This window comes from Macrotis lagotis, chromosome X, assembly GCF_037893015.1.
Source record: "Macrotis lagotis isolate mMagLag1 chromosome X, bilby.v1.9.chrom.fasta, whole genome shotgun sequence".
In the NCBI taxonomy this organism is placed as follows: Eukaryota; Metazoa; Chordata; class Mammalia; order Peramelemorphia; family Peramelidae; genus Macrotis; species Macrotis lagotis.
Window position 1 is genome coordinate 619,758,375 of NC_133666.1, and position 18,402 is coordinate 619,776,776.

Here is an 18,402-nt window from a genome sequence, read left to right on the forward strand (position 1 = left end):
GATTGTTGTACTCATGGAATGAGCAAGTACATCAAAGTTGAATGCCCCATGTTGCTGTTAGGGTGTACAGTGTTCTTCTGGTTCTGTTCATCTCGCTCAGCATAAGTTTATGCAAATCCTTCCAGGCTTCTCTGAATTCCTATCTCTCCTGGTTTCTAATAGAACAATAGTGTTTCATCACATACATATACCACAGTTTGTTAAGTCATTCCCCCAACTGAAGGACATTTACTTAATTTCCAATTCTTTGCCACCACAAACAGGGCTGCTGTGAATATTTTTGTACAAGTGATGTTTTTTACCCCTTTTCATAATCTCTTCAGGGTATAGACCCAGTAGTGGTATTGCTGGATCAAAGGGTATGTACATTTTTGTTGCTCTTTGGGCGCAATTCCAAATTGCTCTTCAGGAAGGTTGGATGAGTTCACAGCTCCACCAACAATGTATTAGTGTCCCAGGTTTCCCACATCCCTTCCAACATTGATCATTATCCTTTCTGGTCATATTGGCCAGTCTGAGAGGTGTGAGGTGGTACCTCAGAGGTGCTATAATTTGTATTTCTCTAATAAGTAATGATTTAGAGCATTTTTTCATATGACTATGAATTGCTTTGATCTTTTCATCTATAAATTACCTTGGCATATCTTTTGACCATTTGTCAATTGGAGAATGGCTTTTTTTTTTGAAAATTTGACTCAGTTCTCTGAATATTTTAGAAATGAGTCCTTTGTCAGAAATACTAGTTGTAAAAATTGTTTCCAATTTACTACATTTCTTTTCATCTTGGTTACAGTGGTTTTGTCTGTGCAAAAGCCTTTTAATGTAATCAAAATTATCTATTTTTTTAATGATACTCTACATCTCTTCCTTAGTCATAAACTGCTTCCCTTTCCATAAAGGTAAACTATTCCTTGATGTTCTAGTTTGCTTATAATATTATTTTTTATGTCTAAATCCTGTATCAATTTTGATCTTATATATAGTGTATGAGGTGTTGGTCTAATCTAAGTTTCTTCTATACTAACTTCCAATTTTCCCAACAGTTTTTATCAAAGAGAGAGTTTTTATCCCAATAATTGGACTCTTTGGATTTATCAATTGCCATAATTTTTAATGCCTTTTTTTTTTTTGGCAAGGCAGTGGGGTTAAGTGACTTGCCCAAGATTACACAGCTAGGTAATTATTACCATATTTCCCCATGTATAAGATGCACCCTTTTCCAAAAAATTTGGAGTCTAGAAACTGGGAGTGTCTCATAGATGGTTGTAGATTTTTTTTTACTTGCATTTCCCACTTTTTTGCACTTGTTTTTGTGCTCATTGTTTTGCATTTGTTACCGGTATATTCCATTACATTTTGCCACATTCTGTACAGGCTTCAATTCAAGTTAAAAGTGATCCAGTTTGCAAAAGTGGAAATCATGCTGCTGACTGTCAGTTTGGTCCTCCTCATCTGAGAAAACAATCTGAGACTGGCAGTGGGAAGTAGAAACCTGACTGAAAAGACCATGAGAAGCAAGTCAGCAAAATGGCCTGATTCAGAGAGAATTGAAGCCATGGATTGAAGAGCAAAGGGTCTTTGGAATTCCTATGTCCACAAAGATGGTTCAGCATGAGACCAGAAGGATTGCAGATGAAAAAGAAGTTACTGATTTCAAAGGAGGACAGAATGGATGCTTCAGGTTCAAGAAACAGAATGGACTATGTATGTGTCCACGCCTCAGACTTGCCCAAAAGATGCCTGAAAGCTATGAGCAGAAGGGCCTTGAATTTAATGATGAATAAAACTTGAGTTCAATAATGTTATGTAATACATTTTTTTTTTCAAATTTTGGGCCCCCAAATTAAGGTGCATCTTGTACATGAGGCAATACGTACGGTAAGTGTCTGAGGTTGAATTTGAACTCAGGTGCTTCTGACTCCAGGGCCAGTGCTCTATCCACTCTGCCACCTAGCTGCCCCAATGCCTCGTAAAAAAATACCACAAAAAGCTTTTGTGATACATAAGTGTGTGACTAGTTTGAAGATACATTACATTTGAAAATTGATTGGAGCAGAATTTCTTTAAGTAAAGCCAGTTTAGACATAAATTGTCTAATTATGGAAATGCAGAAATACAAAGTAAACATCTTAAGTCTAGAAAATATTATCATCTGTATTCATCATGGAGATATTGCTACTGATAGAGATAAAACACTTCTTTTCCCTCCCTTATTTAAACCTAGTTCATTTTCAAGTCACAACATCAACTTTCTCCTTTTATTTTTATGGTTCTCTTCGAAAATGGAGGTCAAAACAACTAATGGAGATTTTGCTATAGTTTCAAATAGTAAATTGAAATGCTATTTTATAAGTGCATGTGGAAAAAACTTTTTAATGCTAGAGATTTTTTCTTTTTTTCTTTTTTTAAAACTTATTTTAAGGCAGTGGGTTTAAGTGACTTGCCTAAGGTCACACAGCTAGGCAATTTTAAGGGTCTGAGGCAAATTTGAACTCAAGGCCTCCTGACTCCAGGCTAGTGCTCCAGCCACTTAGCTGCCCCTTAGAGATTTTTTTCTAGAGAAAATTAGATGCATTTAATAAACAAAAATAAATCTTTTCATATTCATGTCTGGGACCTTTGAAGGAATACTATATAAGAATGTTTAAAGAATTTACTAAGCATAAAAAGCCTCATTTGATAGAAAAAAATGTTGATGCTACTTGCAGCCCTTGATATAGTCATAAGGAAGCTTAGGGAATCATATAGAAAATAGCTTTGAATAGTTCCTCTTATAGAATAGGAAGGATAATTACTCATATGCCTGAAAACCTTTGTGATCAATTAAGGACACCAAACATTAAGTACTTGCTATGTGCCAGGCACTAGACTTCTCCTTCCCTTAGAGAATGTATATTCAAATGGGAGGAGCCTACAAAAATGGATTGCAAAAGTTTGGAGTGGTGCTGGCAGATAAGGGTCTCTGGTAGACAAAATCCTGTGGAACTGAGCTAAGAGAGGAATGAAGATCAGTTGAGAAATTAGAAACTTTTTTGCATTGAAAGTAGATAGGGGTGGCTAGGTGGCACAGTGGATAGAGCACTGGCTTTGGAGTCAGGAGTACCTGAGTTCAAATCCGGCATCAGACACTTATTAATTACCTAGCTGTGTGGCCTTGGGCAAGCAAGCCACTTAACCCCATTTGCCTTGCATAATATTAAAAAAAAAGTAGATGAAAGAATAAATGTAGTTAAAGATGTTCATTTGATTATATATTAACAACATTGAAATTGATGTTAGAATTTTTTGTTTTGTAGATGTCTTGATAATAATGCCATATCAAGAGAATTTTTTTCTAATTGATATTTTATTTTATTTTTCCAGTTTCATGCCTTGGCGGTTTTTTCAAAATTCATTCATTTGCAAATTTATACATTACAAATTTTCCTACCACCTTCCCTTCCCCTTCCCCATTATGGTAAACAGATAAAAGTTGTACATGTACATTTCTCTTTAACATATTTACATAGTAGTCATTTTGTGTAAGAGAGATTAGAACTAAGGAATGAGAAAGAAAACCATTAGATTAGATAGAAAGGAAAAGCAAAGTAGACATAGTATATATTCAGATTCTGTGAGGTTTTTTGTTTTTCTTTTGTTTTTTCCTTCTGAATGTGATTGTCATTGTCCATAACAGGTCTCACAAGGTTGTCCTTGATCTCTGAACAGCATACTGGGAGGAGGTATATCCTTCATAGTGATCAACTCACAATGTCATTGTTAATGTGTAGAATATTCTCTTCGTTTGCTTCCTTTGCTCAGTATCATGAGAAATTTTAAATGAAAATTAACTTGTAGAGAATTATATTGGACTTTGCACAAATAGACTTCAGTTAAAGTCATGGTAAGCATTGACCACAAACAATAGTTTAAAAATGTGGACTCTAATGTACTTTTAAGTACATTGCATATTTCAAAGGCATTTGCTTTTTTTAAAATTAAATTTTATTTTTTCAATTTACAAAAAATCCACTTCATTTTTAGTTACCATGTTATTTATTGTATAAATTATTTTCCTGACTCTGCTCACTTCATTTTGCATATTAATGAACTTACCTAGATCATTTAAAATCATCTCCTTGATTTCTTAAAGCACAATGGTTCTGTCTCATTTATAAAATATAATTTGTTCAGTGTTACTTGACTAATACCTCCTCAGTTTCTTGCCATAAATTTTTTTATACATGTGGCAAAGACAGTTGTTTTTATTGAGAAAGATGAGTGAAGAACTTCTGACTGCTTTTCAAATTGTAAGAATAGCCAGTTTAATAAAAAAGAATTGATTAAAGGAAGGATTTTTGTAAAATGATACATGTAGGCAGACCATGGAACAGTTAAGTATTATTGCAAAACACCATCATTATTATGCTCAAGTACACTGATGAGAAAATTGTCATTTTCTTTGCAATATTACTAAAAATGAAACATTTTTTTTCACAAATTTCCTACTGAACCATATAGTTAATGGATATTTTGAGAAATTTTCTTTCTTTAAAAATTTTATTTAAGCCAGTGGAGTTAAGTGACTTGCCCAGGGTTACACAACTAGGCATTTATTGAGTATCTGAGACTGGATTTGAACTCAGTTCCTTCTGACTCCAAGATCTATGTTCTAGGTACTGTGGCATCTAGCTGGCCCCTGAGAACTTTTAACATTAGTCTCAGGCAGTGCTGTCCAAAATGTGCCCCACAGACTGCATGTGATTTTATGCTTTAGTAGCTACTGTAGAGCTCTCACTAAATCAAATATATTGTGTATTGTTTCAATGAAAACTTTAAGAAGTAAGGTTGGACAGCCCTGGTCTAAATCAACCCAAAGTCTCAAAATTCATAGTCTGATTCAGAAAGCAGTCATTCTTTTTAGGAAAAGTTTAGGCTATGCATAATAAATTAGCAAAATAACTTGATAAATATTTCCTGATTTTAAAAAATAACAGCTTTTCAAGTGAAGTAAAAGAAAGTATGGACCTAGTTGTTTAACATATTTGACTGAAGAAACAATTGTCATTTAATTCTAAAGACTAAGCTATTTCTAATCAATATTATTTTATGTAATTCAAGACTATCTTTTGTCTGAACTAGAGGGTTAACACTACTACATTCTAAGAGGCATTTGAATTTGGAAAATAAATGCATGAGTGAAGAGTTCTTTGGTTATTCAAAGAAAGCAGTACAAATTTTCTGTTCTTTGAAACATTTTATTAGTGTGAAACCAGGATTTTCTGCTGTGTTCAGTTATAAAGACAGAATACCTATCTTTATTATTGGTTAAAGAAGTTCAAGTAGCAATAACAATCTACCAGTATTTGTTAAGCGTTTACTAAAGGGCCAGGCGGTGGGATTGCTGCAGATACAAAGGAAAACAAAAGTTAGCCTTTCTCTTAAGGAGTTCACATTTTAGTGGGGTAGTCAATCTGCCAAAATTTGTTCATGGAAAAGAGTTACAGTGTAAACAGAAAGCAAGCTCAGGAGAATTACTAGCAGTATAGGGTTAGGTAGGGGCAGAGAGAGATGAGTTAAAAAAGTAAGCCAAAGAAGCTAGGAGGCAGAAGGGGAGGGGGGCAGCATTCCTGACTTGGAGGACAACTGGTGAAAAAGCAGTTGAGTGATTAGTGTCTTGTGTAAGAAGAAAGAATAAGAAGATCTGGGTAACTTGAGTAAGAAGACCTGGGTAACTGATGTGTACAGTCTGTGGGAAAGAAAGAGGGGAAGGGAAGTAAGTATTTATGTAGCTACTAGTAACTATGCTAGCCCTGAGAATATAAAGGCAAAAAAATGATCCTTGCATTCAAGTAATGGAAAAGATAACATGCCAACATCTATGTACAAACAAGATATTGGGTAAATTGTAGATAATTGATAAAGGAAAGGCACTATATTTAAGGAGGATTGGGAAAGATATCTTTTAGAAGATGAAATTTTTGCTGAAACTTGAAGGAAGCCAGGAGGTAGAGTTGGACAGGGAAAGGGTTTCAAGAATGAGGGTAAGGGAAGGACAACCAAAGAAAATAACTGAAGTTTGGAGATGAGCTGTCTTTTGGAAGGAACAATGAGTCCAGTCATAGAACTCTTATAATGATAGTATCTTAGTAACATGTAAGTAGACTGGAAAAGCCAAAAAAGATTTTTTCCTATTTGAATCTAGAAGTGATAAGAGAAACCATTGTAATTTATTGAATGGTGGTATGTCACAGTCAGTCCTGTGCTTTGGGATCAGTTTGACAATTGAATGGAGGATGGCCTGAAATGAGGAAGAGACTGAGAAAGAATGAGTAACCTTTAAGCTACTGAAAATAGAGCAGGTGTGAAGTGTTCAGAGGCTCTGCCAGTGTGATGTCAGTGTCTGAAGAGAGAAGTGGATATATACAAAACACATTATGAAGATAGAATTGGCAGAACCTGACAACTGATTGGATCTGTGGAAAGAGTGATAAATCAACAATATTAGGGAAGTGGGTGTAGATCATATAGAAGGGTCAGAATGAGTTCACTTTAGATTCTGGCTGGGACATTTATCAGCTAATATGTCACTTAACCTCTTTGAAGCTTAGTTTTCCTCATAACAAAATAAAGAAAATGGTACTTATACTACTTATCACTATGGAAATGTGAGTAATTAATAATAGAGAACATTCTCATAGGAAATGGAAGAGAAAGCAGTATGTACAATAATACAGTAAAAATATTTCAATTCACGAAGTCATAGGTAAACACATTCTATATTTTTTATACAAATAGTTGGGAGTGAGAGATTCTGTTCTGTGTAATTTTGTTCAAATTACCATGTGGGGGTTAGCTAGGTGGCACAGTGGATAGAGCATCAGCCCTGGAGTCAGGAGTACCTGATTTCAAATCTGGCCTCAGACACTTAATAATTACCTAGCTGTGTGGCCTTGGGCAAGTCACTCAACCCCATTTGCCTTGCAAAAAACCCTAAAAATAAAAACAAAAACAAAAACAAATTACCACGTGGAAAGAAAATTTGGGAATTGCCTGCTTTTTTCACAAGCTTCTCTCCTTACAACAAATGACTGACCACTTCCTTTTTGTAAGAATTGGGGAATACCTAATGAGAAAAGAAGAAAATTGTCATTTTAGACAGATGTTATTCCATATATTTATAGGAGAAATTGCCTTTGCCCTTTAGATGTAGACAGTATTTTATAGGGGGGAGGAATGTTGATCTTGGTCTCTGAAATCTGTGTGACCCCTCTCTGACATTTAGTAGTCCATATTCATAAGCCAGTCATTTTTCTTCATCTGTAAAATTGGCCCTTGCACTGTATGCCTGAGTGGAAAAGAAACTGGATTTGATGTTGGAAGACCTGAGTTTGAATCCTGGATCTGCCTCTGAGTAAGCTATGTGACTCTAGGCAAGTCACTTGTCCTTTCTCTGCTTGAGTATTTGGGTTTATAAAATGCACATAAATATTGTATATCCCACCAGAATATTTGTAAAGAACATAAGAGGTAATGAATGCTAACTTCTTCGCTTGAGTATTTGGGTCTATAAAATACACACAATGTTATATGTCTCACCAAAGTACTTGTAAAGATAATATGAGATAATGAGTGCTAAAAATGTTAGGTAATTTCTCAGAAACATCTCTTCTAAAGCATGGAACCCTGAGCTGGAGAGAGTATTCTGTATTTGGTTTGACTGTGGGAAACTACATGGGACTATTTATCTACTGTAGAGAACTGCATGGGGCTATAATTCTCTATTAATATATGTTCCAAAATTCTTAGTGTAATTTAAACTTTAATAACTTAAAACTGCAGTCAGACTTTTCTTACACCTTGTATATCCTGAGATATTTTTGTATTTTTTTGGTAGTTGAATAACCCTTTTGAATCACATGGAGCATTATTTCCATTAAACTTTCTTTCATCATGTTTTTAAAAAGTTTTATCTTAAAATTTAATCTTGTTTGTCTCAGTTTTCCAGATGGTTGCAGTCCTTTTGAATATTTATTCTGTTATCCTATTTTATAAACTATTTCTTTCAGTTTTGTTTCACTTATTAAATTCATAAGCAATTTATAAATTTTAATATTTAATAACACTTAATGAAGCAGGTGTCTCCTGTTAGCATACCTCTAAGATAACTCCTTCTAGATTAGCACAAAATCTACTAATTAATGTTTTTGAGATGTGATTGTTAAACTAGGTATGTATTCTCCTAACCATACTGTTGACCAGTCCTTCTTTATTTTTTTCTACAGTGACATCATGAAAAAATTTTCACATTTTGCTGAAATCCGAATATGCCATCTTTGAATTTCTCTAATTCACTAGTTTTGAAACCTTTACAAAAAAGAAAATAGTAAATGTATTTGGCAACACTTAGTGGAGTGATGTTAGATTCTAGTGATAGTCTCTTTGATTTGTACATGTTTATGTGCTGTACATTTAATCTACTGTTAATTTTCTGTTACAGAACATTGCTAGTGTTTGATTTCAAGGTTGTTTTCCTGATTTCTGGAATCTGCCTTTTCTCACTTTTTAAAAATTGAGTACCACCATTTTTCTTCCCATTCTCTTGTATTTTTCCTTGCCTTTCATTTAGATGATGCCATAACTCAAAACACTGCATGAATGTTTGTAAAATTGAATTGAATGATGATATATGGTCTATAGTTTAGGAAAATTAATGCTTATTAATATGTCAATAGAAGAGTATTAAGAATAATTAGTACTTGCTTATCAAGTAAGTTGCATTGTTTCAAAACCAAGTTTATCATTTTTTGAGTCTTAATTTTTCTGACCTTTTGTTAATTGAAAAATCTAACTCAGTTTAATTCCCAAAGACTGTCCTTGGCCCCAGGATTGATCCCATATAGGTTTTATCTCATGCAGTATGTATGACAGTACTATAACTCATACTATATCTTGTTTAAAAATGTTTATTGTCAAGATATTGTCCTTTTAGCTGAGTCCCATATTTAATTGTAATGCTGATTTATAGCACAATTGTAAATTTAATATCAAAACTTAGATAAAACTTAATTCTGTCAAGAGACCATGAGTTCCTTACTTGTGCACAATGTAAGATTTTGTTAAAAGTAATTTGAGTAATATAAAGGCATTTCCAGACCACCATAACCAAGCAAAAGTTAGGAATTTTTTGGTTTCCCTGGACATCCAAAAGTTTTGTTTACACCTATACCATAGTTTATTAAATGTGCAATTGTGTTATGTCTAAAATGCATATATCATAATTACAAAGTACTTTATTAGTTAAAAAATGCTAGCAAGCACTGAGACTTTAGTGAGTTGTAATCTTTTTTTTGCAAGTGTAGGGTCTTGCCTCAGTGTTGATGGCTGCTTACTGGTCAAGTTAGTGATTGCTCAAGGTCGTGGGGGTACTTGATAATTTCTTGTAATAAGACAACAGTGCATGCTTTATAGACTGAATCTTCCCTTCATTTGAACTCTTTTTTTTTTTAAAAGAGTTTATTTGAATTTTACAATTTTTCCCCCATTCTTTTTTTTGTTGTTTTGTTGTTTTGTTTTTTAGGTTTTTGCAAGGCAAATGGGGTTAAGTGGCTTGCCCAAGGCCACACAGCTAGGTAATTATTAAGTGTCTGAGACCGGATTTGAACCCAGGCACTCCTGACTCCAGGGCTGGTGCTTTATCCAGTGTTACCACCTAGCCTCCCCTTCCTTTTCCCTCCCATTCTTGCTCCCCCCCCCCAAGGCATTCTGTTAGTGTTTACATTGGGTCCATGTTATACATTTGATCTCAGTTGAATGTTATGACAGAGAAATCATATCCTTAAGGAAGAAAAATAAATTATGAGATAGTAAAATTACATAATAAAATAATGCTTTTTTTTTTTTTCTAATTTGACGATAATAGTCTTTGGTCTTTGTTCAAAGTCCACAATTCTTTCTCTGGATGTAGATGGTATTCTCCATTGCAGATAGTTCATAATTGTTCCTGCTTGTTACACATGAGCAAGTCCATCAGGGTTGATCATCACCCCCATGTTGCTGTTAGAGTGTACAGTGTTTTTCTTGTTCTGCTCATCTCACTCAGCATCAGTTCATGCAAATCCCTCCAGGCTTCCCTGAATTCCCATCCCTCCTGGTTTCTAATAGAACAATAATGTTCCATGACATACATATACCACAGTTTGTTAAGCCATTCCCCAATTGACAGACATTCACTTAATTTCCAATTTTTTGCCACCACAAACAGGGCTGTTACAAATATTTTTGTACAAGTGATGTTTTTACCCTTTTTTATCATCTCTTCAGGGTATAGACCCAGTAGTGGTATTGCTGGCTCAAAGGGTATGCACATTTTTGTTGCCATTGGGACATAATCCCAAATTGCTCTCCAGAAAAGTTGGATGAGTTCACAGCTCTACCAACAATGTGTTGTTCATTTGAACTCTTAATGATCATTGTAGGGTTATTAATCGGTCTAATTTCAATACTATTGTATCTCAGGAAATAGAAGATCCAAGGCTAGGGAGAAAGACAGGAAATGACCAAGGGACAATCAGAAGACACATAGTATCTATGGATTATGTTTGTGGTCTTATATGGGGGCAGTTCATGGTACTCCAAAACATTTGAAATTGTAACAAAGATCACTAATCAGAAATCACCATAATAGATATAATAATAATGAAAACATTTAAATACTGTGAAAATCACTAAAATGTGACACAGATAGTATTGAAAAAATGGCATAAACAGATTTGCTTGATGCAGGGTTGCCAGAAACTTTCAATTTGTAAAAATGCATTATCTCTGAAGCGTGGTAAAGCAAAGGACAATAAAATGAGCTTTACTTGTAAATCAGTGAGACATGGGGTAATCTGTTAATGTATTGTGATAATAGCTACCTGTTCTCTGTGGCTCTAAATTTCCTCTTCCTCTTTTCTTTGCATAAAAAAAACATATTCCATTGGTGCTCTTTTCTTTTCGTACCACTAATCAACTTCATGCCTTCCAAATAAAGACACCCCCTCCAAATAAAACCTTAAATAATTATAGTCAAGCAAAACATTTGGCCATGTATGAAAATGTTTGGTGTTTTTTCCCTTTGAATGTCTCGTCTTTCTCTTCTCTCTCTCTCTCTCTCTCTCTCTGTCTCTCTCTCTGTCTGTCTCACTCTCTGTCTCTCTCTCTGTCTCTGTCTCTCTGTCTCTCTCTCTCTCTCTCTCTCTTTTTGCAAAGCAATGGGGTTAAGTGATTTGCCCAAAATCACACAGCTAGGTAATTACTAGGTAGTACTTGAACTCAGATCCTCCTCACTCTAGGCCCGGTACTATATCCACTGGCCCATCTAGCTGTCCCAATCTCTCCTCTTTTAAAAGGTGGAAAATGTGATTCATTATTTTTCTTTTGGATTTAGGTTGTTCATTGCATTACTAGGGTTCTTAAGTGTTTAAAGGTTATGTTCCCTTGAAATATTGTAATACTCTGCATTAGTTTATACGTGTTTTTTCAGGTGGCACAGTACATAGAGCACTGATCTTAGAATCAGAAACACCTGAGTTCAACCTCAAACAATTATATTTTGTGATGCTGGGCTTATCACTTAACCTCTGTTTGCCTCAGTTTCTTTATCTGTGAAATGGGAATAATAAAAACATTTGCCTCACAAGATTGTTGTGAAGATGAAATGAGATCATCCATGTAAAATGCCTGACATTGTAGGTGTTATATAAATCCTTATTCCCTCCCCTTCTCTGTGATATTTTATTACATTCCTGTGCCATAATTAGTTTTAATCAGCCTCTGTTAACTCTCTAATCAAGGTGGGAAAAAAACCATTATCTACTTTTTTAATTCTCTTCCCTCCTTGAAGATACTTATCTGATATTTTTATTGATATTTTATTTTTCCAGATAACATTCTATGGAAGTTTTTTAACAGTCATCCATATTCATGTGCATATTTTTAAAGTACATAATTTCATTCTACCTTCCCTTCCCACCCCCCTCTCCTTAGCAGCGAAAATCCCCTCTGGTGAATATTGTACATATACATTTGTGTTATGCATGTTTACAGATTAGTCATTTTTGATATGAGGAATTAGTATTAAGGGGGAAGGAAGAAAATCATGATATAGGACAGAAATACATAAGAGGAATTTTTTTTTAAAGTAGTGTTCATTATATTCTGAAGGGTTTTTTGTTTTGTTTGTTTTGTTTTGTTTTTTCCTTTCTCTGGATAGGGATAGTATTGTCCATAGCTGGTCTAATAGGGTTGTCCTGGTTCTCTGAACTGCTGAGAGGAGCTGCATCCATCGAGGTTGATCAACTTTCAAGGTTGTTATTGTGTACAGTGTTCTCTTGGTTCTGTTCCCTTCTGAGCCACATATTCTTAAGGCAGTCCATACTTTCTTGGAATTTTTTATTTCTGTGAAATTTCATTTCATTTTTGTGACCTAACCTAAAGATGATTCTTGCTTATAGGGACAGTGTGTTCAGTGTGACAGTGTGTTGTGTCACTCCTCAGGTCAGACTGCTAAAGATTTCAGTTTGTGAATCTTTAGAAACTCACAAGGTCACAATCTGCGCCATTCAGCCTCTGCTACTCATTCACCTAAGATCAGGGAAGACTAAATTTAACCGAAAAGAATGATAATACTGTGTATTCATGATTTATTTGTGACTGTGTATGAGAGCATCCGAGTGGATGTCCATTCCTCATCCAGAAACCCTCAGCAGCTTTTTTCCATCTCACTTGAAAGCTAACAAGAAAGGATTTTCAAATTTGCTAAATTGTTTTTTGCACAACACTCATCTGTGACTCAGCAGCCAGTTAACAGGCTTTTCATTACTGTGTAACTAGCTGACAGGAAATAATCATAGAATATCATAGTTCTTGTGACTTGGAGAGGGGGGAAAAACTCTTTCTTTATGCATTTCTAGAGGCAAGCTCACCAAACCTCCAGATGGTAGTTTGATATCAGGTGGAACCTAATAACTGGACCTTGATTAGCTACTCCCCTGTTACTTAATTATAGGACTTAATTGACAGAGTCTTTATAAGGATCAGGTGAAAAATTGTATGTTGAATGCTTTGTATATTTTAAAATGCAACAGTATGTTAATGTGAGATCAACCTAAGTAGGCTGGAGATCTTCTGCTCTGTCTGGTGGTTTAGTGGAACAAGATGCCTCTCACAGGATAAAGTCATTACTGTCATGCTGCTAACTCATGCCTTGATTTCCAACACTGCCCTTAACCTTCTCTCCCTCTGTCTCGAGGCTGGGGGAGTAGAATGCCAAATTGCCCCCTCACTGACTCCTTTTGTGAGTTGTCCCATAAGGATAAGCTCCTTGATAATAGGAACTGTCTTTATTAATTGTATCTCCTGACACATACTAGGCACTTAATAAATATTTTTATTGGATTATTTTGGAGAGAGGTAGAAACAAAGAGGACAAAATGCCTGAGCAAAGGAAAGGAGACAGAGCAAGCCAACTTTGTGTGAGTGCAAGGAACTGCTTTTAGTAGCAACTATATTTTTTAAGATGGGTAGCACAAGCAAGCTTTGCTGATTCTTAGGAACTCTTCATTTTCCCATTTGGTCCTGGTTTTTATTGCCTTGTCCAGGCAGAACAAGTTACAGTCTGGTCAAGTTTGGTCATCATTCAACTATTTGAAAATGCCTTGTTAGCAGACGATGGTACTTCTCCAAGCATAATCCTACAGATCTCATGGATCTTTCAGATTCTTGTAAAATTTCATCTACACTCAATGACTTTTCTTTCTCACTTCCATTTCACATCTTAACCTTGATAATTTGGGCTCTGTTCTCTTCTCCCTTGTCTAAAACTCTTTATTTCCTGGTATCTCTTCCTTTCAAATTTATAGATTTCTAGATGGCTTAAGATAGTTAGCTTTATGCTTTCTTAGAAAAGTGAGATAGGTGATGCAGTGACTGGTCTAGAGTGTTGGACCTGGAAACAAGAACACCAGCCTTAGATACTTATTGTGAGTCAGTTAACCTTTCTGTGTCCCAGTGACTTCTTTGTAAAATGGACATGATACTTGGCCCCTACTTCCCAAGGTTGTTGTGAGGATCAAATGAGATAATATTTGTTAAAGTAGTTAGTTGTTAGACAGTAGGTACTCTATATAGATACTTGTTCTTCCCCCACCCCTACCTCCAGTTTTATGATATGACAGTGTTTTAATACCATGAGAGCTGTGTATTTCAACTTTTGGTTATGGAACATGATTATGAGTATTGGTCTCTAATTAAAGATATGATCATTCCTATGGGGGACTGAAATGAAGTAACAATATAAGTTATGGGAGCTGAGGATATTGATGACCTAGGAAACTCATGTCATAAAAGGGCAGCAGGACCAGAGTTTAAATCAGAGGTAGGAGCTCAATTAAAGTGTAATTAGGAAATGCTTTACAAGCTAAACAGAAATGAATCCAAATTATTATATAGCTCACAGGGATCATTTCTATTTGAGTTTGATACCACTAACTTATTTAATATTTCTTCTCATTTTGTACAAATAATTTTTTTATACATTAATAAAATATTATTGTTTAAGAGTAAACAAAATGCCCCCTCCCCATAAATATAGACTCTCTTGAGCGATAAAGTAAAGGGGAGAGAAAAAAAATTAAAATTAAAAAAAATAATAGTAATAATTGTAAGTATGGCCAGGTGGCGCAATGGATGGAGCACCAGCCCTGGAGCCATGAGCACCCAAGCCCACATCCGGCCCCATACACCCAACCATGTGACATGCAAGCCACCTGAACCCCACTGTCCTGCAAAAGGCCCCCCAAAAGAAAAAAAGACCTAAAATAAAATAAAATAGTATATTATAATAGTAGGGCTGGCTGGGTGGCAGACAGAGCATTGGCCCTTGAGCCAGGAGCACCCAGATCCAAATTTGGCCTCAGACACCCAATGATCACCCTGCTATGCGGCTTCAGGCAGGCCACCCAGCCCCATTTGCCCTGCAACCCCCAAAATAATAATAATAAAAAATATGCTTCAGTCTGTGTTCCAACACCAGCAACTCTGTCATGGGCGGATCACATTCTTTAAGATAAATCCATCACAAAAGTTACTTTGATATTTTTCCACCGTTGCCATTGCTGATCGCAATTCCCTCTTTTCATATTTCTCCAATCCCATGTACTATATTTTCTCTCTCCTTTAACTCTGACTCTGCTGTAGGGTAGCTGAGTGGCACAGCAGACAGATTTCCGGCTCTGGGGCCAAGAGGCCCTGAGTCCCCATACCACCCCTTAGGCCCAGCATCCACCTGACCCTATGGTCTTGGACAGGCCTTCCAATCCCAGCCCCTTGCAAGAAGTAAAAAAGAAAATGTGCTGTATCTGACCATTCTCCCCCCATGGTCCATCCTCACCTCCATCACTCACATACCCACCTTCCCCCATCCCCCCTCTCTCCTTCTTATTCCAGATGTCTATACCCCATTGAGTCTATATGCTGTTTCCTCTCCTAACCACTTCTGATGACAGCGAAGATTCCCTCATTCCCCCTTGCCTTCCCCCCTTCCATATCATTGCAATAGCTCATTGTAATAAAGAAAAATCTTATTATATGAAATATCTTGGCCTATTCCCCCTCTCCTTTTTCTTTCTCCCATTACATTTCCCTTTTTTCTATTGATTCCATTTTTACACCATATTTTATCTTCAAATTCAGCTTTCTCCTGTGCTTCAACTATAAAAGCTCCCTCTGTCTGCTCTATTAACTGAGAAGGTTCATATGAGTATTATCAGTGTCATTTTTCTATGCAGGAATACATGCAGTTCATCATCATTAAGTCCCTCATATTTTCCCCTTCTCCTCCAATCTCTAAGCTTCACCTGAGTCCTGTATCTGAAGATCAAACCTTCTGTTCAGCTCTGGCCATTCCAACAGAAACATTGGAAATTCCCCTGGTTCACTGAAAGTCCATCTTTTTCCCTGGAAGAGGACATTCAGCCTTGCTGGGTAGTTGATTTTTGGCTGCATTCTAAGCTCTTTTGCCTTCTGGTATATTATATTCCAAGCCCTACGAGCTTCCAATGTAGCTGTTGCTAAGTCCTGTGAGATCCTGACTGCAGCTCCTCGATATTTGAACTGTGTCCTTCTGGCTGCTTGTAATATTTTCTCTTTGACTTGGGAGTTCTTGAATTTGGCTATAATATTCCTAGGGGTTGGTTTTTTGGGATCTCTTTCTCCAGGGGATTGGTGGATTCTCTCCATTTCTATTTTGCCCTCTGCTTCTAGGATATCAGGGCAGTTTTCCTGTAGTAATTCTTTGAAAATGATGTCAAGGTTCTTTTCCTGATCATGACTTTCAGGTATTCCAATAATTTTTAAATTATCTTTTCTAAGTCTGTTTTCCATATCAGTTATTTTTTTCAATGAGATGTTTCACATTTTCTTCTAATTTTTCATTCTTTTGGTTTTTGCAGTATTGAGTCCTGGTTTCTTGTAAATTCATCAATCTCCCTGAGTTCTATTCTTTGTCTGAAGGATTTGTTCTCCTCAGAGAGTTTTCTTATCTCTTTTTCCGTCTGGCCATTTTTGCTTTTTAAAGCATTCTTCTCCTCAATAACTTTTTGAACTGTTTTATCCATTTGACCTAAGCTGGTTTTTAGCATGCTATTTTCTTCAGCATTTTTTTGGATTTCCTTGACTAGGCTGCTGACTTCATTTTCATGTTTTTCCTGCATCTCCTTTCTTTTCCCAGTTTTTCTTCTAACTCCCTCATTTGATTTTCAAAGTCTTTTTTTGAGCTCTGTCATAGCCTGAGCCCAATTTCTGTTTTTTCTTGGAGTCTTTAGATGCAGGAGCTTGTGCTTCCTCATCTTCAGACTGAGTATTTTGATTCTTCTTGGGCTCATTTGCAAAATATTTCTCTATGGCGTTACTCTTGTTTCTTTGCTTGCTCATTTCACAGCCTGAGCCTGTTTTTGGGGTACTTCCTAAGCTTTTGGGACACTCCTACAAGGGTCTCAATGTGTGAGGCTCTGTCCTCCCTTCTGGTCTGTGAATGAGCATAAGCGCCCCCCTCTGCCACGGGGCTGAGGTGGGGGAATCCTGCTGTTCTATGGAGGGGCCTAGACTGCAATCAGGATCTGAATGTGGTCAGAACCCCAGAGTCCTGTTCTAGGGGCAAAGGACAGAGCTTGGCAGTCTCTCTCTTCACTCCTCTCCCTAGGTTCAATGGGCTCATGCCCTGGGGGCTCCTGCTTACTGGCTCAGCCTGCTTCTGTTTCTTGGATCTGGGCTGCAGTGGCCATGCTGCTAGCTGTGTGTCCTGAGGGCTGGGCTCCATGTGCTTGCTCTGGCAGAGGTCCCCCCCCTCTGTTCCCCCACTTTGTGCCCGGTGCTCCCCAGGGCATAGCTCAGGAAACTCCTCTGCTGCTGTGAGCCGGGCTCCCAGCACTCTGGGGCTGCCTCCGGGAGGCTGAAGTTCTTTTGCTCTGCGGGCCACCCCTCTTGTGGCCGCCCCTCCGACCCCGGGGAGCAGAGCCTTTTCTGCTCTTTTCCAGGTTACCTTGAGTAGGTGAACTATCTCACTGGGTCCCTCTGTGGGTTCTGTCTCTTGAAAATTTAGAGTCCTTAGCTTATAAGTTTTATGAGAGAGCGCCTAAGACACGATCCGTTCTTGTCACCATTTTGGCCCCTGCCCCATATCACTAACTTAAATGATTTGTCTAGGGTCATAGAGGTGGCAGAGCCAAATTTGAACCAAGAGCTAAAATTTCAAACTGTTCTAGTTTTCCTCTTCTTTAAATGGAAAGGATTAGATTAGATGATTTCAGGATACTGTTCAGCTCTCCATCCATGATCCATTGAGCTTGTAATCAGAGCATCTATTCAGATCTTTGAAGAAGAAAGCATAGGCTTGAATCGAGAAGAAGCTAGTGCAGAATTGGAATAAGGCGCTGAACTTGAGGAAGGAGGGAAAATTATTTGAAGACCAACAAATGACTAGGACAAGGATTTGCATAGACTGATTTTAACAAATAAAATGAACCTTCAAGCAGAGAGCTTGTTCCTTTTTGAACTCTTTCATCAGTTCTTTTCTGGGCTTGAGACCACTTCTTATTTTTTCCTTGGGTTTTACCCTTAGGTGTTTTGACATTGTTTTCTTCTTCTGAGTTTGTGTCTTGATCTTTCCTGTCACCATAATAACTTTTTGTGGTCAGATTCTTTTGTTGTTGTTGTTGTTGTTGCTGTTTTGGTTACTTATTTTTTGACCTTTTTTCTTTTAAATTTGAGTTTTGCTCCCAGGGTGGAGTGTTGGTCTCAAACTTCTTGTGCCAGGGGCTGCAGGCCCTGATTGTTTATCTGGTGCAGCTCTGATATTGTCTTGAGGCCCACAGGGGACCCTGT

General features: G+C 36.8%; 1 protein-coding gene across 4 annotated transcripts in view; it reads left to right on the plus strand.

Annotated features, from left to right (window-relative positions):
* ARHGAP39 (Rho GTPase activating protein 39) overlaps positions 1–18,402 on the plus strand; it is a 350,961-nt gene that overhangs the window by 52,068 nt on the left and 280,491 nt on the right. The window lies entirely within an intron of this gene.